Source organism: Galleria mellonella, unplaced genomic scaffold, assembly GCF_026898425.1.
Source record: "Galleria mellonella isolate WM207_F2 unplaced genomic scaffold, CSIRO_AGI_GalMel_v1 utg40, whole genome shotgun sequence".
Lineage (NCBI taxonomy): Eukaryota > Metazoa > Arthropoda > Insecta > Lepidoptera > Pyralidae > Galleria > Galleria mellonella.
The window spans coordinates 5429159-5456832 of record NW_026442094.1 but is presented as its reverse complement, the minus strand read 5'-3'; the positions used below and the strand labels follow the sequence as shown (position 1 = coordinate 5456832).

General features: G+C 33.1%; 1 protein-coding gene and 1 long non-coding RNA gene across 2 annotated transcripts in view; one reads left to right on the top strand and one right to left on the bottom strand.

Annotated features, from left to right (window-relative positions):
- Positions 1-11042, bottom strand: part of LOC128201368 (uncharacterized) — a 36129-nt gene extending 25087 nt beyond the window's left edge. Inside the window, exon 1 of the long non-coding RNA XR_008253218.1 lies at positions 10850-11042. This is a non-coding gene — a long non-coding RNA (uncharacterized LOC128201368). The remainder of the gene's footprint in view (positions 1-10849) is intronic.
- A 299-nt stretch (positions 11043-11341) lies between these two features.
- The window catches only part of LOC113520329 (prostaglandin E2 receptor EP2 subtype), a 57280-nt gene continuing 40947 nt past the window's right edge, over positions 11342-27674 (top strand). Inside the window, exon 1 of the mRNA XM_026905635.3 lies at positions 11342-11508. The gene's annotated coding sequence lies outside the window, so the exon portion shown is untranslated. The remainder of the gene's footprint in view (positions 11509-27674) is intronic.

The following is a 27674-nucleotide window of genomic DNA, read 5'->3' as shown; positions in this document are numbered from 1 at the left end:
CGGGGGGAAGGGATTGTTAGTAACGCGGACTACCAGTCCCATGCTAGCAATAAACCCAGTCAAGTCGACTTCCGCGCGGTTCCCCTTGGAAACCATCGTGCTGAATTCCAAATGTATTCATCATGATGGGCTAACTGACCTGCTTTTTCATTCTCACCTATGCTATTATCCCTCACTGGTGCCCCACCAGCGTATACCGTTAGCGCAGGCGGGGTCACCATTCCATTATCATCCATTAAAAAAAAAAAACTGAAGTGCATCAGTGGCTTGGCCAAATATTAATAACTAATTATTTCCAACCAAAATTTAAAATTACATAGATATTATACTTATACTTTATAGCTCGTTTTTTTATATATCGTATTGTCTAAATGACGTATATAGAATCCATTTGATTTGTCTTTAGAATCGATAATCCGGATTTTTGATTATACGGAATACATCCATTGTTTCAAATAAATGGACTATGTGAGAGATGATATGGTCAGAATGCGAGTGGACATGGAAATGACTGCGAATAGAGAAGATTTGAAGAGGATAACATATAATGCCAACCTCTAATAAATAATAGGGATTAGGGTAGAAAGAAATCAAATATCGTAATTCGTCTCTTATCATAATACGGGTGGAGGGGAGGGGGGGAAGGGTGCTAGTAATGCGGATTACCAGCTCCATTGCTAGCAATAAACTTTGTCAAGTCGACCTCCATATGCCCCCCCCCTGCCTCCATACTATTATGCTGAATTCCTGTATTCATCACGATCAATTTCACTATTTTAATAGTGTTTCCACTTTTAAATTAGAATACCGTTGTAGAACACGATGACTATAGATTATACAGATAGAATGCCTCCATAGAAATGCTTCGAAAAACGAGTCAACTTTTTCGTACAATTTTGCGTGATAAATAGTTATGAGTGATTCCTTTATAACTTCTGTATTTTTCTTATAATTTCTGTATCTTTTTAACGCTTAAATACTCATTTTATTTCTTAAATAATACGTCAATATACATTTTATGCGTAAATATATAGAATACTGATAAAAAAAGAGCTAATTTGACAATTAGCTGCCGAAAAGTTGACCCGTTTTCGAAGCTCGACGCTCTATCTATATGATCTAAAATAATGACATAGAATTAAACACTACTTTTCAATTAGGTTGTATCACCACATTCTCCCCGCTTTAATAGACGTGCGCCAGTATATTATGTCACATTTACAAATGTAACCGAATGTGTGGGTGCGTTATTGTCTTTCAACAGTAACTAACAGCATTTAACAAACTAATATATCTCTACATGTTATCAATGTACCTATCTAACTAGAATATCTAGATAGAGTGTGCCTCTAGAAAAGACTTCGATACAGTTAATTTTTTTTTTTTTAAATTGGCGCGTAAATATTAAATTGCACGCTTTTTATTTTAACGTCGTGAAGCTAAAAATTTTATTAATTATCGTCATACGATAGGTATAGAACACACAAATTAAGCCTAGTCTTATTCATTGACTGCAACTATGTTTACGTAACTAAGATAAAAAGTACCTACCTAATATCCTTTATTCTGGGGGGGGGGGAAGGGATTGTTAGCAATGAGATTAAAGAGCCCCATTGCTAGCAATACACCCTATAAGGTCGACCTCCACGCGGTTCCCCCTGGAGACCATAGTGGTTAATTCTTGTCCAATTGGTCACTATGGGCCAGCAGACCTGCCTTCATCCTCACCTATCACCCTTCACTGGTGCCCCGCCAACGTATACCGATAGCGTAGGCGGGGTTGCCATTCTATCTTCACCCATTAAAAAAAATATCCTTCATTCCTTGTCCGTCATAAATATTATGTGTATGCCTTTCATTATTATTCAAATTATTTCAAATTATAAGATACAAAGTTCTCAAGGAAAGAATGAGTACAATGGCGGACTTATCCTTTTTTTATATACAACTTAGAATGGCAAACAAGCTGACGGCTCACCTGATGGAAAGTAGTATCCATCGCCTATAGACATGAGCAGTACTATGGACATAACAGTGTATACTGTCTCACCCATGATACCCCCCATGCGTTGCCATTCCTGAGGACTTAGGTGTTATTCCTCTGCACCCTGTAAATTCACGCCATATCCCACCCTTCAAACCGAAACACAGCCATGCAAATACAACTGCTTCACGGTTGAAACACGAATGGAACAGAGGTATCCAAGCAATCGACTTTTGTTGCAAAGTCTCCCTCTGGTATTCGATAAAAAGAATTTCTTCCAGTCGACCTTTGAGTATCTGATAGAAATTATGAATTGGTGGAGACAAAAAAAATAATAGGTGTTTAAAAAAAAAAAATAAGAAATATACTGGACTACATATTGGTTCTTAAAATAAAGATTTGCCGTTCGAAATTTGAATTTCAAAGATAGGTTTAGAGAAGCGGCGCCTCAGAATTGACCTCAATTTCTTGAAAAATTAATTCACTTTTCATTTGTTTCTATTAAACTGTAGTCTATTTACTATCATTTACCACCCGGAGTTATTTTATAGGAGTGAGTGGTCAACTGATACTAGCAATTAATTTCACTGTAGGTTTGTAATAGATTACGTACGTTCGTTAATTAACCGCACCTTGTATGAATGAAATCTCTTTATTCAACTGTTTTATTGAAATAAGTTTTTTTTAATTTATTTTTTTTATACAACTTACAATGGCAAACAAGCTGACAGCCCACCTGATGGAAAAAGGTAACCGTCGCCTATAGACATGAGCAGTACCATGGAGATAACGGAGTATACTGTTTCGCCCATGATACTCCCCATGCGTTGCCATTCCTGAGGACTCAGATGTTATTCCTCTGTACCCAGTAAATTCACGCCATATCCCACCCTTCAAACCGAAACACAGCCGTTCAAACACAACTGCTTCACCGTTGAAACACAAATGGAACAGAGGTACCCAAGCAATCGACTTTTGTACAAAGTCTCCCTGTGGTAACAAAAAATAAAGGTTCTTGAGTGCCGTCCTCGTACGGGCAAACACAGTATAGGACGCTCCTCCACTAGATTATCACTTCAATGATGTAGCGCTATCATGTCTCTGCTTTCGAGGCAGAAGTTTCTTTTTCTACCCATTCTTTGTTCCATATTACACAAATTGTGTTCCTATACTGATGGTCGAGATATTATACCACATCAGCCGTTCACTGTCTACTGTTAAACATAGATCTCCCCCATAAAGGGGGGATACAAACATAAAAAAAACGATTTGAGAACGTTATTCTTTTTGAATTTATAACTTCAGAGTAAAAGATATACTACTAACATAATAGATGTAAGCACAGTGACAATTTTAAGTTTGAAGCTAATTTCCTCTATTTGCTCTAAGCGTCGCTTAATCGTTTTTTATATAACGCTATCCAATTATAACAATTTAGTCACTGCAGTATCATTCCATGCTACAACAGTAAGTTAGTATAAGTACATAATTGCCAGCTAGAAGGGCTGGTTGCTCGCAATCAAATTCATACTTAGTGCTGTGTAGCGTGTAATTAAATTTGATATTAAAATAAAAGCATGAAATTTAACAAGTGATTCATAGATAGATAGATAAACTTTTTATTTGAGCCATTTATGACACACGTAAATTTACAAATGAGTTTATACAATCAAATTATTTACAATTTTCAAAATATACAACAAAAGATAAAATATGTAGGTATGAGCGTGTAAGTGTATATAAAAATATGGTTTCGCCAAGTGTGTCGCAGTGACCCAAATAGGCTACAGCTCAGTGATGGTTTTGCTTAAAAGCAAAGCACTGATTTTCAGCTGCAGCCTGAAGTTTTTTTTTTTTTTGGTGGATGAAAATGGAATGGTAACCCCGCCTGCGCTAACGGGATACGCTGGCGGAGCACCAGTGAAGGGTGATCGATGAGAATGAAAACAGGCCAGTTAGCCCATCATGATGAATTCATCAGGAATTAACCATGATAGTTTCCAGGGGGAACCACGAGGAGTTCGACCTGGTTATCTAAAAATCCCATTGCTAAGGTATGTTGCTAGCAATGGGATTTTTGGTCTCCATTACTAGCAATCCCTTTCCCCCTGCAACCTAAAGTTAGGTGATATTAACTTATAGACAATTTTTTTTTGTGCAATACCAGCGTATACTGATATTGCAAGCAGAGTTACCATTCCATCCTCACCCATTAAAAAATGCACATTATTCTTACTGGAAAACAATGCTGTAATAATAACAACACACATACAATTCAATACATCATTATAACATTATAGTCTATAAGCCCCACTCATACAAAATATAAGGGCTTGTGACAACACATTACTCACTATTGAATATTAAAACGCCTATGCAAAATAACCTATTGATAATGGCGCCAAACGGTTGACACGCGATTGTCCATGGTGAATCTATATCTTCTCATTGGCATTGTTCTAAGTTAAGTATCACTCGGCATTCCGATCGCGGATACTTGACTTCGATCGATAACCATGTGGTATGTAAAAATCAATAATCCAATATTAGGGTCCGCACACATTAACCCGTAACAGTGTGCTGCTGGAGTGTTACGTAACAGCACCGCAAAACAAAGAATCCTACCACCTTATAGTAAAGTGACCATTTTTCATTGATTAATGAATAATGCTGTACTTATCTTGAACTTTCTGCTATGAATCGTAATAAATTTATTGTTCTTTTAATAAATAAGAAAACATTTTGTGATGTGAAACGATAGAGAAAATATTTATATAGAACTTATAGTATGGGAAGTAGAAGGAAGAAAAATGTTACTTGTTTTATTACTTGCTTTTTTTTTTGTATATGAATTTTTTCTCTTTTTACTGTATATGTCTGATGTTATTTGTGTGGTGTAAGTAATGTAAATAAATTATCTATCTGTCTATCTATCTATAGAACCATGTTGTTTCCAATCGTTCTTCCTATATATATAATTGTCTAGAACCTGAAATTATTATCACCTAGCACAACGACTCAGCTTCGCATGTTTTTTTTAATAAAATACAGCCTTTAATACTCCTCGTTAATGTAGTTTTCTATAAGTGGAAAATTTTTTGAAATCGTTTAAGTATTTTTGGGATTACAAACAATATCAATTACAAAAAAATATAATATTAGTTTAGACAAGTGTTACGTCACAACGCTGGAACGCACGGCTCGTACGCCGCAAACTGCGACGATGCAACGCTTTTATATGTGTCGGCCTTAAGTTTTTAATAATAATGTATTACACGTTTTGCTATTTTATTTCAATAATAATACTACGTTTTGTACATGCTAAATTGCTATATCTAATTACATAAAGTTACTATTCTTCTAATTGTCTCTTTTCTTATAACCACATATTTAAGGGGGGCCATGAGTCGAGACTACCAGAATTGTCTAGTAAACTAGTAAATAATCTTTCAGCACTTTATGTTTTTTTTTTTTAAGAGACCAACAAAATACATAATATTATATTTTTCGATAAGCTTTGGTATGACGCTCTTAAATCTGTAAATATATAGACTTCTGGATAACCGATAAAATTCTAAATGGAAAAGCGTATTTATTTGTTAACACACAACTAGGTTTCGCAGAAGTACACCTATTTATATGTAAAAAAAACTGGTCTAGACGTATCTCATGGATTCCACTCTAAAACCTTGTCCTTAAGCAATCAATAACTTGTGCCTCTATTCCTATACAATTCTAAAAATAATCCTTAACAATATTATAAATGTGTACGTGTTTGTTAGCTACCTTTTAGTGCCCTAACAGATCAACTAAAGTGAACATAAAGTTTGGTATAGTTAAACGTACTATACGACGAAGAAGGACTTAGGTTATTATATATCTTGGTCAATCAATACATCTCAATTACACGAACGAAGTCGCAGGTAAAAACTACCTAGTATCAAATAATGCTCAAAATTGTATTTTTAAATAGATAACAGGTATATTAGAGATGTAAAAATTGTTATTTCGCCGAACATGTTTGAATCCATGTGGACCATCTTTCGTATGAATTAGATTTTTTAACAATAGAAACGACTCTAGCGCTATTATTATAAACTTATCTCTTAATCTGTTATTTCAATTGGATAATTTTGCTAAATTACTGTTTGACCATCGTAAATTAAATTTATAATAATTTTTTAAATAGAAATCTATTAGAAATTTAGTTTATATTAGTTTTTGGAATAATTATTTCGTTGTGATATCAAATTGAAATTTTAGCTTTAAGGTAAAGTTTAGAGAAACGACGCCTCAGAATCGACTCCAATATTTCAACGACCTAAAAATTAGTCTTATTTGTTTTTCAAATATGGCCCATTATATAAAAATGTACAAATGAATTGATTGAAAAAAAAAAGAGTTCATTCTTCTTGAATTCAAGTTTGTTTTTTTTTTCTTTAGTTTAGTATGTTAAGTAACTATTGTTTATTAATTTAATACTGGTAAGTAATTTAATACTCGCAGCTTTGCCTGTGTGAATCAATATAGAAAACAGATACAGTGTATCTCTGTACCAAATTTATGACTAACCAATGTTTGTAAATGGGAGATATTTAAGTAAAAATTATATGTGGGGGGTCTTAATAAGTTCAATAAAAGCCGAAAAAATGGTTTTTTAGTAATTTTGCCGTCTGTCTATGTACAGTTGGGTATCGCGCAAAAATTGTGTTTGCGTGGCTGTGTTTCAGTTTGAAGGGTGGGATATGGCGTGAATTTACTGCATCAGGAATAACATCTGAATGGCAACGCATGGGGGGTATCATGGAAGCAGTTTTCTGTTACAATAATGTTTCTATAGGTCTAACTCAATATTTGATATATGTTTTATTTGGATATGTCATTTAAATAATACAATAAATAGTAACTAAAGGCGTCAGTGGTGTTCTTTTCTAGAAATCTGTCCGATTCTAGAATAAGGGCATACGGATAATCGACCCCGGCCTCCGAGCCGTTGCAATGTCCCAGTCCTTTTCACAACTGCAGTGACCCCCCTTTCTTTTCCCACATAAGTCCCTTATTCCTCTTATTTACTAATTTCATATACGCATTTTCAACGGTCCCTTCCTTTTTCCCTCAATCCTTTCCTCCATGCCATAGATGGCGGAAACCACCAACAAATGCATTCCCAAAGAGGGTTGATGTCAGGCAGGCGGCCGGTCGTAATACTAAGCCAAATCTTTTTGTAATATGGATAAAAAACATATTACACCGATCCCATATAATAATTGGGATAAGGGTAGGAAGAAGAAGAAGAATAAAGAGTAAATAAATAAATTGTTTTTTTTTTGTTTAACAAAATATGAACGAAGTAGCGGACAAAAATCTTGTACCTAAGTATACAGTCAACAAACATTCGTATTTAATATAGGTGCTTACAAATATTCAGTATCCACGCAACTATCAATTTCAAAGTACGAGAAACCTTCCGAATGGAACCAATATGTATTGACAAGCGATACTGATGGTTGTTCTATTACTTCTGGATCAGTATTAGAGGGGCGACCATGACCCATCGCGTTTCATTACAGTCCGTTGCAAGTTGCAATATATATGATGTTTGTTCCGGACACACGTCGATAAAGTTAATTCCAACTTAGATTTCGTCCGGTCACTTATAGGAAAACGCTCCGTAGTACGACCTCCAGATGGGTCGACGATCTTCGCAAGACAACGGGAAGAAAATGAATGGAAAAAACAGAGAATCTTGAATATTGATAAGAAGGTATCTTACTAATCACTTAGTCCTACGTATTTCCAGTTTTATGTGTGTTATATATATATATTTGGAAGTATGTGTTTATTTATGTATGTGTATATGACTATGCTGTCACAGATATTATTTTTTACAGATCTATTTCTTTTAACGCGCCACCTACCTACTTATGCTTTATTTCCTTCTACCCAAAGATTGTCTGGAAGAGATTGCTTAGCAATAAGACCGTCTTTTATACTACACTATACGTATTGAAAATTGTTCAACAAATCCTGTTATATTGGTGCAATAAAGTGTTAAATAAATAAAATAAATAATAAAATAAAATTGTAACTTAACGATATCTCTACATGGGAGATATTTAAAAAAAAATTGTGATATTATACCATTCATCATCATATCATATCAGCTGTCGACTATCCATTGCTAAACATAGGCCAACATACCTCTCTCAAAACAAGATTTTTTCACTAGTTTGCACCATACTTGATAAGGGGGTTTGTAACCGCAATCAGATTTTTGGTGATGACTTAAGAGGGACTGCTGCCCAACCTCCGACTATTAAATTCCCTTAGTCGCCACTTACGACACCCACGGGAAAGAAAGGTGTGGTCCATTCTATGTCGAGGCCATACGGAAATATCACTATACCATTATTGTAAAAAAAATAGTTTTATTATTATATTATTATATGCCATTAGAATTATTATTGTAACCTATTAAAATATCTACCGTTCGAAGATGGAAGGAATTGAAGTGTGAATCAAATTAAAACATCAATGTTGAGCTCCACAAACGATAATAGTCAAGTGACTAACAACAATATAGGAGGATAGCGTTTTGTAACACCATGGCTGACCATATACAGGTACCATATCCATAAACATAAAGGAAGCGAGCAATGTACGCTCCCGAAATGGTACACCCATTGTTTTTATGTTAAGTTGGTCTAAAATACAGTGTACAGTCAATGTGGGACTTGCTCCAAGAATAACTTTGTTCATGATTGTGAATATATTAAATTTTGTTTGTAACAGATGTCTACTGTGTAATGACTACCTGTAATCTGTGACTTCATCTGCGGCAACTTATTAGAATTACTTACGACATTTATGCCGCTAGATGGCGTTGTACACAAAAACAAAAACATCCAATATAATAAAAATAACAATATGAATAATATAAAATAAGACAAAATAATGTAAAAAGAGTGATTTTTTGAAAATTTATTTATTAAAAAAAAGTCTAGATTTTTTAATCAGAATGGCGATTTATTCTTTTTCTACTATTTTTTTAACCAATACTAAAAAAATAAAATAAAAAGAGAAAGAAAAACTAAAAAAAAAATGAGAAATATTATCTTTCTGTATTTACATAAGTAAATTATTATAACTTATTAATATTATAAATTATGCATTGACTCATTTTCTTAAAATTTGCATTTTCTAAAAATTTTTTTATGTGATTAAAATTTGCAAAAGCAAACAAGCTGTTGGCATGATACACTGTAACGCCTATAACGCTTTCACGCAATGCTGAGGTCATCACTGAGGTCAATGGTATCTTTTGTGCCCTACATATATCCTACCTTTTAAACTAAACCCCAACCAGGCCCCTAGACGAGTGGGACAGTGGTACCCAAACAGAAGACTTATGTACAAATTCTCTGCTCATTTACCTTAATTTTTACCTAATTTTATTGATTACTGTTCTGATAAATCAATGCGTGTCGTATGTATAAACAGTTTGCAAGATAATTTTTTTTAATGGTTTCTTGAACTCCGCTACGAACTGATACCTAATTGGTACATATTTATAGATACACTTTTTTTTTCGTGTATTCTATACTTTGTGATTATCAGTAGTACAGTTTTACTATCACGCATACAATTTCACTAGTTATTATACCAAATACGACTTAAAATGACGTACTAAAAGTAGTTTTTTTTGTAGTTCTAAGTCGTATAAAAGACAGAGCGATTCGTCCTCGATATTGAATACGGACGACGCGACGGGTCAGTTCGAAATATAGGAGATAGATTAAAAAATATGGTTAACATGAATAGCTTATTAAGGTAGTATTAAAACTGTTTGTGTGTACGTATAATTCTTACTAATATTGTAAACGTGGAAGTGAATTTGTTTATTAATTACCTCAATGCGTTAACGGCTTAAGCAACTTTTATAAAATTTAATATAAATAAATAAATGATAAATTTTATTTGCCACAATATTACTTATTTACGTTGCACAAAAGAGACTATAATATCATCTGTGGCAAAAGTAAACAAAAATAAACAATAGTAAGAAGCTAAGTAATAACATCTTAACAAAAAAAATAACAGTTCAAGTTTTTTTTAGCCCTTTGTTATCCCTACCTGCATTAATGGTAACGCTGGCGGAGCACCAATAAGAGATGAAAAGGCAGGTCAGTTAGCCCATCGTGATGAATGCACGTGAAATTCAGCACGATTGTTTCCATGGGGACCACGTGGAGGTCGACCTGATAAGATATATTGCTAGCAATGGGACCGGTAGTCCGCATTACTAACAATCCCTTCTCCTCCCCCAACAGGAGGTTAGGAGTCATCTTAAACTCCACACTAGAATTACCTGTACTGTGGAGTGTCTTCTCTGATAAGTACTAGACAGTAGATATATATATGTATATATGGGGTCGGCGTAATATTATTTTATCCATATTACGAAAAGATTTGGTTTTTAGTTTTACGACCGGCCACCTGCCTGACGTCAACCCTCTTTGGGAATGCATTTGTTGGTGGTTTCCGCCACCTACGGTATATATATATATATATATATATATATATATATATATATATATATATATATATATCAGGTGGGCAAAAATGAACCAGGTCAGTTAGCCCATCGTGTCGAATTCAACAATAACTCAATCACTCAGGGTTTCCACAGGCTAACCGCGAGGACTGATAGGATTTATTGCTGGCAATGGGAATGTTTATCCTTATTATTAACAATTTCTTCTCCCCCCCCCCCCCCGTATCCATATTACCCATGCTTAATAAAAATAGATCAATAATTAACTCTTTTTTATACAACTTAGAATGGCAAACAAGCTGACGGCCCACCTGATGGTAAGTGGTAACCGTCGCCCATAGACATGAGCAGTACCATGGACATAACAGAGTATACTGTTTCGCCCATGATACCCCCCATGCGTTGCCATTCCTGAGGACTCGGGTGTTATTCCTCTGTACCCTGTAAATTCACGCCATATACCACCGTTCAAACCGAAACACAGCCATGCAAACACAAGTGCTTCACGGTAGAAACACGAATGGGACAGAGGTACCTAAGCAATCAACTTTTGTACAAAGTCTCCCTCTGGTAAATTTTATTGAAATACAACGTGGTGGCGACACAAACTTATAAACAATAAAACAACAATTTGAAACTCCGCTCTGTCACCGGCATATAGTATGTAGGTAGCTATTATTTAATTAACAAACAATTTCTATGAGCGGCACATAAATAAACAAATGATAATAGAAGCAGGCACTATTACTATCGGTATCTGTTTATCAAACTTGTAAATATGTAACATAGCCGGCAAACCGGCCACAATCGCCGGTAGTTCTTTCGGAATTCGCTGGCGGTTCGCTCGCCTCGCGCGTCTGCGTAGCCTAGCAAATAGTCCGCGGTGACTAGCTTTTTAAATAAAAGTTTGTCTGTGGAATATTTGTGCTTACTGTGAGACAGCGCTGAATATTTTTTTTTCGGATAGCAGGTTTGTATTTTCTTTCAATGTTTTGTGACTTTAAAAAAAAAATCAAATTTCGAATCAATTTAAGAAAAAATTGTCTTTAGACAAATCTTTTTTTTATTGTTTTATTAACATTCAATTTGAGTTAATTTTATATTTAACTAATTTAAAAATAAATATTCAATTTACTTTTGTAATAAACATTTTATAATTGATAGTTCAGTTATGTTTTGTATTGTTATCGTTTGTTATTTCTATGTACTTTTGCTAAAGTATTAAATTAAAAGAAAACACTGGCATGAAAAATTGTGACCGCTTTTCTTTAACCGTTCTCACATTTCTGTGCCAATAAAAAAAAATTATCAATATTCCAATGCAACATTTTTTTTAATATTAATTGCGGCCCCCTTTTTTCGCATGACAGGTATTTTTTTTTAATCACTATATAAAGTTAAGATACGCGTAAAAAGCTGATTAATTCAGTCGTCAAGTCGACACGGAGTAACAAATTAACTCATGTATTATAACTTGAAATATTTTCAATACACAATTTTATTTATTTCAAACAAAGTTATATTTTTTCAAGATTATGTTCCATTAAAAAAAAACAGCCTCTTAACCATAATAAAATGAGTACCTTTTGGAATAACAAAAAATCAATTGATTTATTTTTTATTGTTTTTTCGTTTGTAGATTACAATAAATATTATCACAACTCATAGTAAGTCATTTTAAACTGAAAAAAAAATAACTAAAACAAAATTTAATTTTAAAAACCAATAATCTACACTTATGAATGTCGAGATGTTTATAGATACCTGATACATATTACATTTATTTACATATTTTGTGTTTAGACCAAAACTAATTTCTTTTTAAACATAAAAACCTGTGTTTACCTACAAGTAGATTTGGCCTCGCAACATTTTTTTTTGCTATGTAAAGAAAAATGGAAAATGTAATTAATTACAAAGTTAATATAAAACTAAATAGGAAGTACCCAATCATTTTTAAAAGGGGGGAGGGATTGTTAGTAATGGGGACTACTAGTTCCATTGCTAGCAATATACCCTGCCAGGTCGACGTCCCCGTGGTCCCCCCTGGAAACCATCGTGCCGAATACCAAGTATATTCATTACGATGGGCTAACTGACCTGCATTTTCATTCTCACCTATCATCCATCACTGATGCTCCGCCAGCGTATACCGTTAGCGCAGGCGAGGTTATCATTCCATTATCATCCATTAAAAAAAAACATTTTTAAAAAGACATGTATAACAAAATCGATACAGAAACAGCAACGCAATTCTGTAACTAAAATTCCTCCCATTTTGAAAATTGCTTCAAAAATGAGAATAAACGACTGCTTACTGCAATTGCTTATCTTATATTCTACTTTATGTACATTTTTTCAGTATTTCTTATTTTTGTTTATAAAATTAAAATACTTTTTTGACTGTATTTATAATACACTCAGCTCTCTTATTTTGTAAGAGAGCTGTGGTTTTTGTATTAAGTAAAAAGAAAAGAGAAAATAACTGTGATTTTTTGTTTTAATAAAATGAAATTCCGTAAAAAATCGAAAATGGAGAAAATAAAACCTTTGTTGATTTTTAACATTTTTAACAACTTTAAACGGGAAAACATCAAATTTTAGGTTTCATTTCGCATGGTAGGCGTAGTATGTCTGATATCTGTCTATGAACAGGACAAGGAAAATATGATAGCACGATAGTTATTATAAATTTTATGATACTTCATTAGTAACAATTTCGTTATCCTCGTAAAAACCTGGATTTATTACTCATTTAACAAAACTCTAACCTATATACGCTATTGTAGTTTTACCATATTTATTACCTAGTGTAATATATGTATGATCTTCATCTATGCCTACTATGTACTGTTACCAGAATGACGCATCATCTATATCGTTAAAAATGCCACTTTATTAAATAATAACTAATTTACTACTTACTTGGTTATTTGCCTTTCATCACACTGCCAATCTATAGGTACTGGATCTAAATGAAACATTTGGGAATCGCATATCAATAAATATTCTCATTACAAAATTAAAATAAAAATTAGGGTCCTTCAAGATCAACAACGCGCACGTGGTACCCCTAATGTTGCAGGCGTCCATAGGTTACAGTAACTGTTTACCATTAGACGAGTTGTAAATTTGTTTGCCGCCTTCATCGTATAAAAAAAAAACTGACAATGTATTTTCTGCATCTAAGAATAGCAAAAAATGCTGGCCGAATCATATACCACTACGTACATGTTATTAAAAAAATTAAAGTAAAAAAAAACTAATCATTTTTGTGCAAACAAAAACCAAGCTGATGGTCCACTTGATGGAAAATGAATAATTACAGACAGATAGACAGTACTTTGTAAAATGAATTAAAGAGTAATTTATAGCAATAAAATATAATTTAAATTTAAAACTCGCATAAGCTTCGTATGTCTTACTCTGTTTATAGTTGCGTGTGGGCATAGATACTATATGTCTCAGAATCGACTCCACTATTTAATTTAATTAGCATTACAACAATTTGTTATACTTGAAGCCAAACATTAATCAGACACAGTAATTAATGTACCTAATTATTAAATACAGCATTGAAATACGACTACACTGATCTATTGATTCCGCTATCTGAATTATGGTCGTAAAATTACTTAATAATTATAATTCTTAGAAACTGTTTATTATATTGTACATAATAGCTTTTTATCTTCAATTAGCCAGTGCTGTTTATAAGCTACTAGCGTTTACCCGCAACTTCGTTCACGTAACTGGGATATGTTTTCTGACCAGGATAAAAGTAGTCTATAACCTTCTCCATCGCATATAATGCATTCACCAGAGGGAGACTTTGTACAAAAGTCGATTGCTTGAATACCTCTGTCCCATTCGTGTTTCAATCGTAAAGCAGTTATGTTTGCATAGCTGTGTTTTGGTTTGAATGGTGGGATATGGCGTGAATTTACTGGATACGGAGGAATAACACCTGAGTCCTCAGGAATGGCAACGCATGGGGGGTATCATGGGCGAAACAGTATACTCTGTTATGTCCATGGTACTGCTCATGTCTATAGGCGACGGTTACCACTTTCCATCAGGTGGGCCGTCAGCTTGTTTGCCATTCTAAGTTGTATAAAAAAAAAGTAACTGGGATATGTTTTCTGACCAGGATAAAAGTAGTCTATAACCTTCTCCATCGCATATAATGCATGTATACTGATATCATAATGATTTCATAGTGATTGCTTAAACCATTAAGGCGCTATAAGATAATAAACAAACTCACATTCACATTTATAATATTAGTAAGAATTTTCCCTATAGTTACGTTTTTTACATTTGAAAATGTATGTAGTACTTTCATAGTTTATGTGAAGTGTGAAAAAAAGTGATTTTTTTAGGCTATGGTTCACGTACTCGTACGAAGGTATCTGGACTGAACTTTTGGTTTCGGCCAATTTCTACTGGATTCTCTAGCGACTTAAAAAAAGAGCAGGTTCTCTATTTAGCCGTACTTTTTAATGTTTGTTACCTCATAACTCCGTCATTTATAAACCAGAATTTGAAAATTCATTTTTATCTGAAAGGATATATTTTTAATTTCATCTCATAGAAATTTTCTCAATATGTTTTTAGTAGTTTGGAGAGGATGGATGAAAGAAGAATTACGAAAGAGATTTATCGAGCAAGAATAAATGGAGATGTCGGTAGGGGCCGCCCTAGACGGACGTATGTTGACCAAATAGGCGACGTGCTGAAGAAGGGCCAAATTAAAAGTACCCGTAACCGGCGAGCGTGTATGAAAAGATTGATGAATGTGGAAGAAGCGAAAGAGGTTTGTTTGAATCGAAGCATTTGGCGTTCCATTGTTTCTGCCTACCCTAATGGGAGACAGGCGTGACAGATATGTATGTATGTATGTATGTAGTTTAATTTTTATATGGAAATAACTGGTGTTATCACATTTTTTTTATAAAAATACTCGTATAAAAAAAAATCGAATTGAGAACCTCCATCTTTTTAAAGCTGATTGAAAAAAAAGCTATCACGATTTTTCCCCCTTAATCACCTCTTACGACATCAGGGGAATGAAAAGTGGTGACGCACTGTTACATAATTTTTTTCATGATACCTTTATATAATAATGTTTTATCATAATCTATTAATTAAACACTTTCAACTGAAAAGCCTCTATGCATTCGAAGATATGTTATCTCATGTCAGCTGGTAGGAAGTAATAGATAATATAGTTATTAATGCCTTACCATTAGATATATGCAAGTATGTCCATGGTTATGTTATGTCCATGGTACTGCTCATGTCTATAGTCGACGGTTACCACTTTCCATCAGGTGAGCCGTCAGCTTGTTTGCCATTCTAAGTTGTATAAAAAAACACACACATGCACACGTGCATTTTTTTTAATGGGTGATAATGGAATGGTATTCCCGCCTGCGCTATCTGGCGGGGCACCAGTGAGGGATGATAAGTGACGATGAAAGCAGGTCAGTTAGCCCATCGTGACGAATTTCACTAGAATTAACCACGATTGTTTCCAGGGGGAACTACGTGGAGGTCGGCCTGATAGGTTGTATTGCTGGCAATTGGTCAGTTAGACTTCATTATTAACAATCCCTTTCCCTCCAATTTAAACGAACTGTACTGATTTAAAAATAATAATCACCTTACAAGTATTCTAATCGTCTGCTCCGGGGGGAAAGGGATTGTTAGTAATGGAGACTGAGAATCCCATTGCTAAGCAATATACCCAACCAGGTCGACCTCCTCGCGGTTCCCCTGGAAACTATCATGGTTAATTCCTGATGAATTCATCATGATGGGCTAACTGTCCTGTTTTCATTCTCATCGATCACCCTTCACTGGTGCTCCGCCAGCGTATCTCGTTAGCGCAGGCGGAGTTACCATACCATTTTCATCCATCAAAAAAAAAATATCGAAACACATTATATACTAAACCGTCTTTCAAAAAAAGCGTTCACTCTCACTTTTTATCTTTATCCAAGCAGTAAGTGCTTTATATTATTCTTAATTTCGTGTATAATATAGTATATATCATATATGTGTAAATATATTTGTTATTCATATATATTTATTCGTTTATATATGTACTTTTAGTATTTATGTATATCAATAATTAGTAGTACCGCATTCGAGTATTCTGACACTTCCCTATGGTTGACTGGGAGAGAATGCTTTTAGCATTAAGTTCGTCATGTACACATATTTGTACTAATGAATAAATAAATATATACTTGTAATGTCGAATTAAATTAGTCGTTAAACCGTTAAGATGTAAACAAACAAACTCATTTTCTCTTTTATAATATTAGTACGGATTATGTGTATGCTTGTTGCAGGAATAGATATGTTCTAATCGTAATGTTATGCGATTTATTTCATATGTAAAAGTGCTATGCTTACGTTTTAGAAAATAAAAATATCTTTATGTATTTCTCTTTATATTAATACTAAATACTTTTGAGGGCGAAGCAATAAATTGAGTTGTGGCCATTTTGTATTGCTATGGCACACTCACAAACGAAAATTGTATTTAGCTTTATGTATTTTTTTTATCATTTATGTTATCTCGCTTTTTTTTTTGTATATGTATGTTGTAATTTGTGTGCTGTAAGTAAGTAATGCAAATAAATTATCTATCTATCTACTAATAATACTTTTTCCCGCAACGATACCCACGTGAATCAGCATATATATGCTGTATAACTTAACACATATTATGATAATCTATTATCTTGGGTGTCGTAAAAGGCAACTAAAGGAACTTAATGGTCGAGCGATCGAGCGATGGGCAACAGTGTTCCTCTATCAGAGTCTAACTACGGTTGTCAACCCGCCTGCCAAGCGTGATAATACTGGCGAAACCCCCTAGGGGGAGGCTAATGTTCAGCAGTAGACGACTTTTTTTAATGGTTGATAATGGAATGGTAACCCCGCCTACGCTATCAGTGTACGCTGGCGGGGCACCAGTGACAAATGATAGGTGACGATAAAAGCAGTGAGTCTACTATGAAATGAAATTCGGAAATTTTAACACAATGATATATATATATATATATATATATATATATATATATATATATATATATATATATATATATATATATATATATATATATGGGATGGAGAAGAACGTAGACTTTTTATCCCGGTAAATAAACACGTCTCGGTCACGCGGACAATGTCACGGGTAAAAGGTAGTATACAATATAGTGCGCGTGTAATGTGAATAGAATAAAACGTTATTTCCATTGAAAACCGCGTCCTTGGTCATTCAAATTAATTATAATATCATTATCGTATTAACATACTATTTGCATGCAAGTCATACACTGCCGTTTTAATAAAAGCAACGGCGCACATGGTGGTACCATAACGCGGAGATGTACTATAAATTTGGAAATCTTTTCTTATAATGGTCAGGATGTGTTTGATGAATTTCAAATGTGCTCACGGAACAATTTCGTGGATAAGTACCGGTTTCAGAATTAAAACAGCTCATTTTGTATACATAGGTACATACGATTTTAAAATTGAGCAGATCCAGATTGGTTTAGAGGCATGAAATTTTGATATAACCATAAATGTCTATAAATATACCTCGACATTCCCGACTCGGCTTCGCATGGCTTTTTTTTAAACAAATTACAGCCCATGTCACTCATAAAAATGTAGCTTTCTATAGATAAAATCATTTTTAAAATCCGTTAAGTACTTTTTGAGTTTATCCATTACAAACAAATTTACAAATATTTTTTTCTCCTTTTAACATTAGTTCGGAATACATATATACAAGAGACTGGCCAATTGCCCCGTCTTCGTACAGGTACAAATTATTATTCATACATAACAGCTTTTAATTTTTTTTTTATACAACTTATATTGGCAAACAAGCTGACGGCCCACCTGATGGAAAGTGGTAACCGTTGCCTATAGACATGAGCAGTACAATGGACATAACAGAGTATACTGTTTCGCCCATGATACCGCCCATGCGTTGCCATTCCTGAGGACTCAGGTGTTATTCCTCTGTACCCAGTAAATTCACGCCATATGCAGCAATGCAAACACAACTGCAACAAACGGTTGAAACACGAATGGGACAGAGGTACCCAAGCAATCGACTTTTGTACAAAGTCTCCCTCTGGTTAATGATGCAAGGATCCTCATATCAACTGTTAACTGTCCATTGCTGAACATAGGCCTATATTGGGGGTATCGGCAGTAGTTGCCACGTTGCCGTCCCTCGACTATTATTATTTAGGTGATACTTATTTTTAACAATACAAGCCGTTTTGTTCAACTTTAATCGTGCAAACATATGATTTCTTGTTTTTATGAAAACTACGAAAAAAAATGCTGTTCACGTTAGTCTGTCTGTCTTTTCGTTTACTTTTTTTAACTACGCTACGATTTCGATACGGGTTTACTTACGATACTGTTAGTTAATTTTTATTTACGTTTGTATGTGTTGGCCCGGTATAGAATAAAATAGGCCACCCCTGCCTTATCTGTGGGTGTCGTAAGAGACGGTTAAGAGAACTTAATAATTAAGGGATGGGCAGCAGTGTCCCTCTTAAAACATCACCAGGCTAATTGCGGTTGCCAAGCGTAGTACTCATAACTACTTGTAAAACCCCCCTAAAGAGGTAGGCCTACGTTCAGCAATGGACAGTTAACAGTTGATATAAGGATCCTTGCATCGTGAAATGCTACTCAATCCCATACAGTGGGTTGCGACATCGTCGAGCAAATTCTAAATGCTAAATAATGCTTCGGTGTATTCAAAAAAATACAACATGAAACTCTTAAAGATATATATATATAATATAGTAAACAGTTATGTTTACTATATTATATATATTCTAACATGTGAGGTAAGTCCTACCGCAGACTGAAACGGAATTGTAAAATAAAAATAGCATTCATAAAGGTTATTATTATGGAGTTACTTGTAATTATACCATAAAAGGCTGCATTACAGACTTACCTTGTCTCTGCCTAACAATGAATCATTCAGATTTGTTTAAAAAAAGAACATTATAGTTAGACTTTCCTTCTTGGAATCCTTAATTGAATCTTAAAATCTAAAAGTAGGTTGATCTACGAAATAAAGTCATAACTTTAAAAATATTAGGATATAGCATCCATATAAAAAATATAGACTTATTATGTTAGCTAGTATAAGCTTTTTACCTTGCAAACAAAAGGTATGCAAACCTGTATTTAACAACGATAATTCATGCTATTTATCATTCCATTCTATAAAACTTTATCATTATCCAGATGTGCCCAGGGCATCAAGAGCTCTCAAGACGTTTAAGTTACTTGATGCATAGATAGTTCTTAATAAGTGTATAGAATGTATGAGAGGGAGACTTACCATGTTTATGAGGGATACCACTTTCTATCAGGTGGGCCGTCAGCTTGTTTGCCATTCTAAGTTTTATAAAAAAAAAAAATGTAAAGTTATGGAACATTTATGCTGCTATATGTTTTACATATTTTTGTGAGGAGTTTGCAATATTCATTGTTAAAGGTTTTGTAAGTATAAATTTTTTTTTTGATGAGTGGTAATGGTATGGTAACCCTGCCTGCGCTAACGGGATACGCTGGCGAGGCACCAGTGAAGGGTGATAGATGAGAATAAAAACAGGTCAGTTGATGCATGATGAATTCATCAGGAATTAACCATGATAATTTCCAGGGGGAACCGCGTGGAGGTCGACCTGGTTGGCTATATTGCTAGCAATGGGATTTTCAGTCTCCATTACTAACAATCCCTTTCCCCCCTGTAAGTATACATTATATTTTAATGTAATAACTACCGGAGGGAAGGGATTGTTAATAATACGAATTACCAGTCCCATTGGTATATACCCTATCAGGTCGACCTCCACGTTGTCCCCCCTGAAAATTATTTCATCATGATAGGCTAATTGACCTTCCTTTTTATTCTCACTCATCATTCCTTATTGGTGCCACGCCAGCGTATACTATTAGCGCAGGCGGGGTTACCATTCCATTATCATCCATTATAAAAAAATCGTTTTGCTTACTTGGTCCGTGGTATCACTTATATGATTCTAGGCAGGGGCCCGTGTCCAAAATTAAGATAACAAGAAGCTGTTGTGATAATAACGTAGTAGTCCATACAAATATTATTATAAAAAGAAAGTAGTTATGTCTGACTGTTACTTTTTCTCGCGTAAACGACTGAACCAATTTTGATGAATTTTGGTGTCATTGGACATTGGAAAAGAAGGTAGGCTACATTTGGTCTGAAAAATAAAACTTGAAGCGTGAAAAATAGATAATGAACAAAGATATAAAACTCTATTATACTATATATTATATTATATATATATATATATATATATATATATATATATATATATATATATATATATATATATATATATATATATATATATAGAAGTCGCAGGCAATTAACTAGGTAAATATAAACTTATCGACATCTACCTATAGAAAAAGTTACCCAGCAAGATAACCCAGAATCAAAACGACTCGTATAGGTATAATACATATGAGTAACATCGACCGGCCTGATGTTTCAGGTCAAATAAAAATTCAAGATATTTGTTTACCAGATTTTGAGGAGCACGATGTCTAGGTACTAATACCTTCTTACTCGACATTATGCCGTAAATTCTTTATTATAAAGATTATAATGTAGTAAACACGAGTATAACTTAGTTCAGTACCTCACATTACCAATTGTTGGGAATTATGCATATATAGGCGTACCTATATACGATGAAGAAGCAGTTTTATGCTGATCAATTAATCAGTAATTAAATATTACATCGTGTTACGAGCCCATTGTTGAATGGCCACCTTATATAAGGTGATGATACAATAAGACATTCAACAATTTGACCATATAGTCAAATTGCGATCCCAAAACATAAGGCAAAACATAAAACAAAACACGAGTTCGATAGTTGGTCAACGACGCGCTTGACATCGTTATGGGCATATTTTGTTTTATTATATAACAATTGTCTGATATAAATTTATTTGTAACTTTTTTTTTATACAACTTAGAATGGCAAACAAGCTGACGGCCCACCTGATGGAAAGTGGTAACCGTCGCCTATAGACATGAGCAGTACCATGGACATAACAGAGTATACTGTTTCGTCCATGATACCCCCATGCGTTGCCATTCCTTAGGACTAAGGTGTTATTTCCTCCGTACCCAGTAAATTCACGCCATATCCCACTCTTCAAACCGAAACACAGCCATGCAAACACAACTGCTTTACGGTTGAAACATGAATGGGACAGAGGTATCCAAGCAATCGACTTTTGTACAAAGTCTCCCTCTATGTAACTATGTTGTTTTGGACAATAAATCCAATTAATTATAAAGTATAGATATATACTCTTTATGGATTCCTCCAAAAGATTACAGCAGTAAACATATTATAGATACAAATAATTACGAGAAATGTTCACACTTAGAAAACAATAGGCGAAGAAAATTATAGCTAAAAGCGATCTCTTCTAAATGTTATTTTCTTGTTAAATATATTATCAATAAAATTGTAGTATTAGATTTGTTTAAGTACATAGATATGTCTTGACATAAATGCTATTATACTTTATTTAATAGAAAAAAATCGTGACGTGATAAAGTGACTGTATAAAAATATCTGTAAGTAATTTTTTCTTTTTTATTATGATAAATTACCGATACTCTAGTGTGTTGAATAAATGAAATAGAGAATTTAATTATAATGAATGATAGGTATAAGAGTCTGAAGTTGACTGTGTTATTACTTTGCTGTGAACCTAGGTGTGGGCAATCGATTACTGTAAATCAAACGAAGTAGGTTTTGATTAAGCTATGTTTAAACATGAAACATAGATTAATTTTAACTAGCTTTCACCTGCAACTTCGTTTGTGTGATCGAGATATATTTACTGATCTCTTGTCTGTTTTATAGGACGTCACTCTTACACCCATACAGGATTTTTATAAACGTAACACAATCAATACACATGAACAGAACATAACAACGCCTCTTATTTCTGTAGCATCTATACAGCAAACAATAATATTCTGAACATATATATATTTTAATTATTACACAAGACCACTACAATAAAGTTAATTATAAAATATTTCAATTTGAACAAATACTTGCTTTATATATATAAAATTTTTTTAATTATTACATAGGACCACAATAAAGTTATTTATAAAAAAAAAATTCAATTTGAACAAATACTTGCTTTATATGACATGCTCATAATTAAAATTGATATTGTAATAAAATTACAAAGATACTAACTGTGATTTAATTTCATACAAAATTATGGATAATAGTGTCTTTATTTAATTAATATTAAATCACAAAATAATGTAATAATTACATTATTTCCTGGCTGAGTGTACTGGAAGACTGTAAAGCTCATCCAGTTGATGAAATAATTAAATAAATAAATAAAATACTTTATTTCAAGAAATAAATAGAATACACATAATACACAGCTCTGCAATTGTCAGGTGCTACAGTGATTAATGACACATGATGCCTACACTCTCTAGAGCTCTAGATATGTTTATAATAAAAACAAGGTAAACAAACAATTACTTTACAGTTATGAATGGGTGATGAAACATTTCCTATAGATAGGGTTGCCAACTTGCTCTTTGAAAAACAAACTGACTTGTAAAAGAACAAACGTTCAAGAAGCTTAAAAAATACGGAATTACTTTACTTATTTCATTTATTCATAAATTGTATTCGAATATCATGGCAAAGACAAACATGAATTGAAATTAAATGAAAACCATATTATTTTACATATATATAAACATCCTTTTTTACCTAACGTTGTGTTGAATTAATAAATAATTTTACCAATTAACAAAATACGTTAGTAATGGAGACTGAGAATCCTATATTAAATATAAATCAATATATTAATTAGCCCAACCATAAATGGTCGACCTCCTCGGTTTACAGTTCCCACTTGGAAACTATCATGGTTAATTCCTGTGTGATATATACCATATATATATATATATATATATATATATATATATATATATATATATATATATATATATATATATATATATATATATATATATATATATATATATATATATATATTTAACATATATAAATATTTAACTATCCACACAGTTAGCGCATATAATGGCGGGGTTACCAATATTTTTGCATTTATAATTTGCATTCCACAAAAAAAAAATTGTTAATATTAATTAAACTTTTGGATTAATTAAAAATTTGGCGGCACACAAAAGTGCCGCGGCACAGTGGTTGAGAATCACTGTCCTATTGTAATGATTACACGTACTGTATGAGCTGGAGAAGAACATAGACTAATTTTTACCCGGTCAGAAAACATACTCGTAACTCGACAACGCGGTCAAAGTCCTCGTAAAAGCCAGTTAATGAATAACATAAAAGTTGAGGTCGAAGAACCTTCGCAATCCATTCTACAATCATAGCGACAATAAACTATTGTGTTTCAATCATTTCCCGTTGTAGAATGGGTCCGCTATGAATGATAATTTCGGGAGTTGCACATCGGATCTTCCGGTTCCAAAGTACCCGTGGTAGGTACCCATGCATCTCTGAGATAATGCTATCAAACGCACACAAGACCTCAATTGTTGGCTCATGTAATACTCCTATGTAGACACTAATTATAATATATGTATAATTATATTAATAATAATCTTGTTTAATATAATTTTGGGTATAAAACATTTGATTATAATGGGGTTAATAGCCCCATTACTGGCAATATCTCTCAGGTTAGATCAAGCGCGGTATCCCCCTGAAACAAAAATTACAATAATTTAGTTTTAAAACTTTTTATAGTATTTAAACATTACTTAAAAATTAATTAAAATATTAAGAATAATAATACAATTAAATTTATTCAGTCGATTAGTTTAAATAGTAAAAATAACAATTGGATATTAGATCCATTTTCATCCATTAAAAAATAATCTTGTCTAATATAATATTATTATGTCTTAAAAATATTTATTTAAAGGAACTCCAATAACATTGAATTGTGACATATATAACAAATGTTAAGTTTTGGTTAAAGAGAACTTTTTTAAAAAAAAAAATAACACCTATGTACATTTGGTTACCTCATATGTACATGTGTTTAGATTAAAAAAATAACAATTTAAAAGTGCTTGTAAACACTTGCTATTTAAATAAAGATAATATAAATTTTAAACATTAATATAAAATTTCACGTTCCACTAAATATCTTTACAAGTTTTTTTTCTATAATTATATCTAATATTTTTATTATTATTTTTAATTAAAATACGTCTTCATTCAAGGCGTATTAATACGGTTTAAAATATCAATCTTGTATTTTATCTTGCATGCTTACAATTAACTATATTTGCGATTGTTATCTGTTGTATTTTCAAAATAAATAAACCAAGATAAGTATTATTATAATAAATATTTACTGATAAACACTACATGGGGACTTTGAAGAAAATAATTTATACCGTCTTAAAAGGCTGGCAACACATTGGCGACATCCCTGGTCGACAGAGTCATTATCGAAAGACTGCAATAATCATTTACCATCAGGTGAAGAAATTACATAATATTTAGTTCCTTCGTAACATATATACAACATATATAATATAAATACAACAGTTTTATCAACAGTCAATATAAACTACCACATAATCTACGACAAGTCTTTATTTTTGCTCCATTCTAAAGTTATTAATGTATTACATTTTGTACTATAGTTTTATTCAATTAAACTATGTAATAAATATATATATATATATATATATATATATATATATATATATATATATATATATATATATATATATATATATATATATATACGTTATATTGGATAAGATTATAGATATTGTGAAGTAGCGTATTCTATCTAAATTGTAACAACTAAAACCTATTATAAAACTATTTACACTTACTGTTACAATATATTGACACAACATTAAAGATTGTATCCCACGAAAACGACATCAATTACGGCGATAGTCACTTACTATCGGGTGAGCTGCATGCTCGTTTGCACATTATATTATAAAAAAAATTGTCAAAAAAGCCAGTTATTTCGATTTTAAAACTAAATTATTTAACTGATTTTGATAAAAATTCTATGAGGCCAATCTGTAAGTACCTATATCCTATCAGATAAAAAAATATATTTCTAAATCGATTTAAAACTAACGGTGTTATGAGATAACAAACATAAAAAAATACAACCGAATTAATAAACTCCTTCTTTTTGAAGTCGGCTGAAAAGATATAACATTTTCGTAATTAACATTGTTTTATTAAACTTGAATAAAAGTAAAGATATTCTAAAAGAGCAAAATAAAAAATTATTTATGAATACATTGAAATCGATAAGGAAATATGTTATATTAAACAAAAATTGGACTATACAAGCAAAACGTGGCCTATCTCCTATCTAGAGACACGCAAGAAACCGATAGATTATCATCAAGAGCACTTTATTCTTATTGGAGACTGCAAGAAAATAAAAATAATAATTTATTTACCCTTATTACATTTTGAAAAGCTTTAAACGGCGAAACCGTTCAAGTATTTATTCATCATCATCATCATTCAGCCATCTGTTCACTGCTGGACATAGGTCATTCCATAGACTGCCATAAGAAACTGTCCTGAGCCACCTGCATCCACTGACTCCCTGTAATTCATTTGAGCTTGTCGCCCCATCTAGTGGAGGGTCGTCCTACACTGCGTTTGCCTGTACACGATCGCCTAGCTATTCTAGCATGAGTACCAGTAAATTGGTGAAATTATATTGTGGAACATACTATTCACTAATATTTAACCTTTTAAATTTATTTGATTTCGTCCACATGATCGGAGTACGTTGATTGCCTGAGACTTTAACACTTTAGTAGCCTTTGTCCTTAATCTCGTATATTACGTGTATACAAAATATTTATAATGATGGTAATGTTTCTAAAAGGCAATGAAGAGATAAATCCACTTCCTCATTTATATTATAGTAAGGATTTATACCGCCAAGCAGCTGATAATGAACAATTATCTACTTTAAGTGCCTTATTCGAGTTTGAAGGATACAAAAAAGACCTAAGTAGTAAAAGAACTGGGTACTGTGACTCGAAGACGACCATCCGGTTGTCCTACACTTCGTTTGCCCGTACGGGGTCGCTACTCAAGAATCTTTCTTCCCTTATCGATTATTCGGTTATCGATTCTTCGAACTACGTGACCAGCCCATTGTCACATCAGCTTGCTTATTCTTCGGGCTTCGTCGGTTACATTGGTTCTTTTGCGAATGTCCTCGTTATTTATAATTTAATCAAATCCTATTGAAGCAGATCACTTTTTTTTTATACAACATAGAATGAAAAACAAGCTAACAATTCACCTGATGGAAAGTGGTAACCGTCGCCTATAAACATGAGCAGTACCATGGACATAACAGAGTATACTGTTTCGCCCATGATACGCTCCATGCGTTGCCATTCCTGCGGACTCAGGTGTTATTCCTCTGTTATTCATTTCACTTAAGGCCTTTATGACAAATGGAGTTTCAATTTATTTTGGTTTTTAATCTTCAAAGGGCAAATATTATCTCGCATATCATCAAACTAGCCGAATACTTGTGTACCATTTTCAAGTAAAAAAAGAATGTGTGAGTAACATGTTACTCGGCACGTTCGTCGGTATATTAATTCACACGCCAGTCGGTACTATAAAAAGGAAATTTACTTTTATTTTCACCGACTTGCGTATTAAAATACCAAGTGTAGGCACCCACCTTTATTAGTTTTAATTCAAGTAATGAAAGCATTACTCTATTGCCAACATGTAAGCAAACAGCTATTAAATCCACACAAACACTGTCACTTCTTAGACGATTCTGCAGTCCTAGTACATCATAAAAGTAATGGTAAATAAATGCGTTCACGACTTTAATCCTAAACGGAGTAATCACATAAACATGACGTTGTGGCGAACGTAACACGCCATATCGGCTTTTCAGTGATGTGTTCATGTCTATAGGCGACGGTTACCACTTTTACCA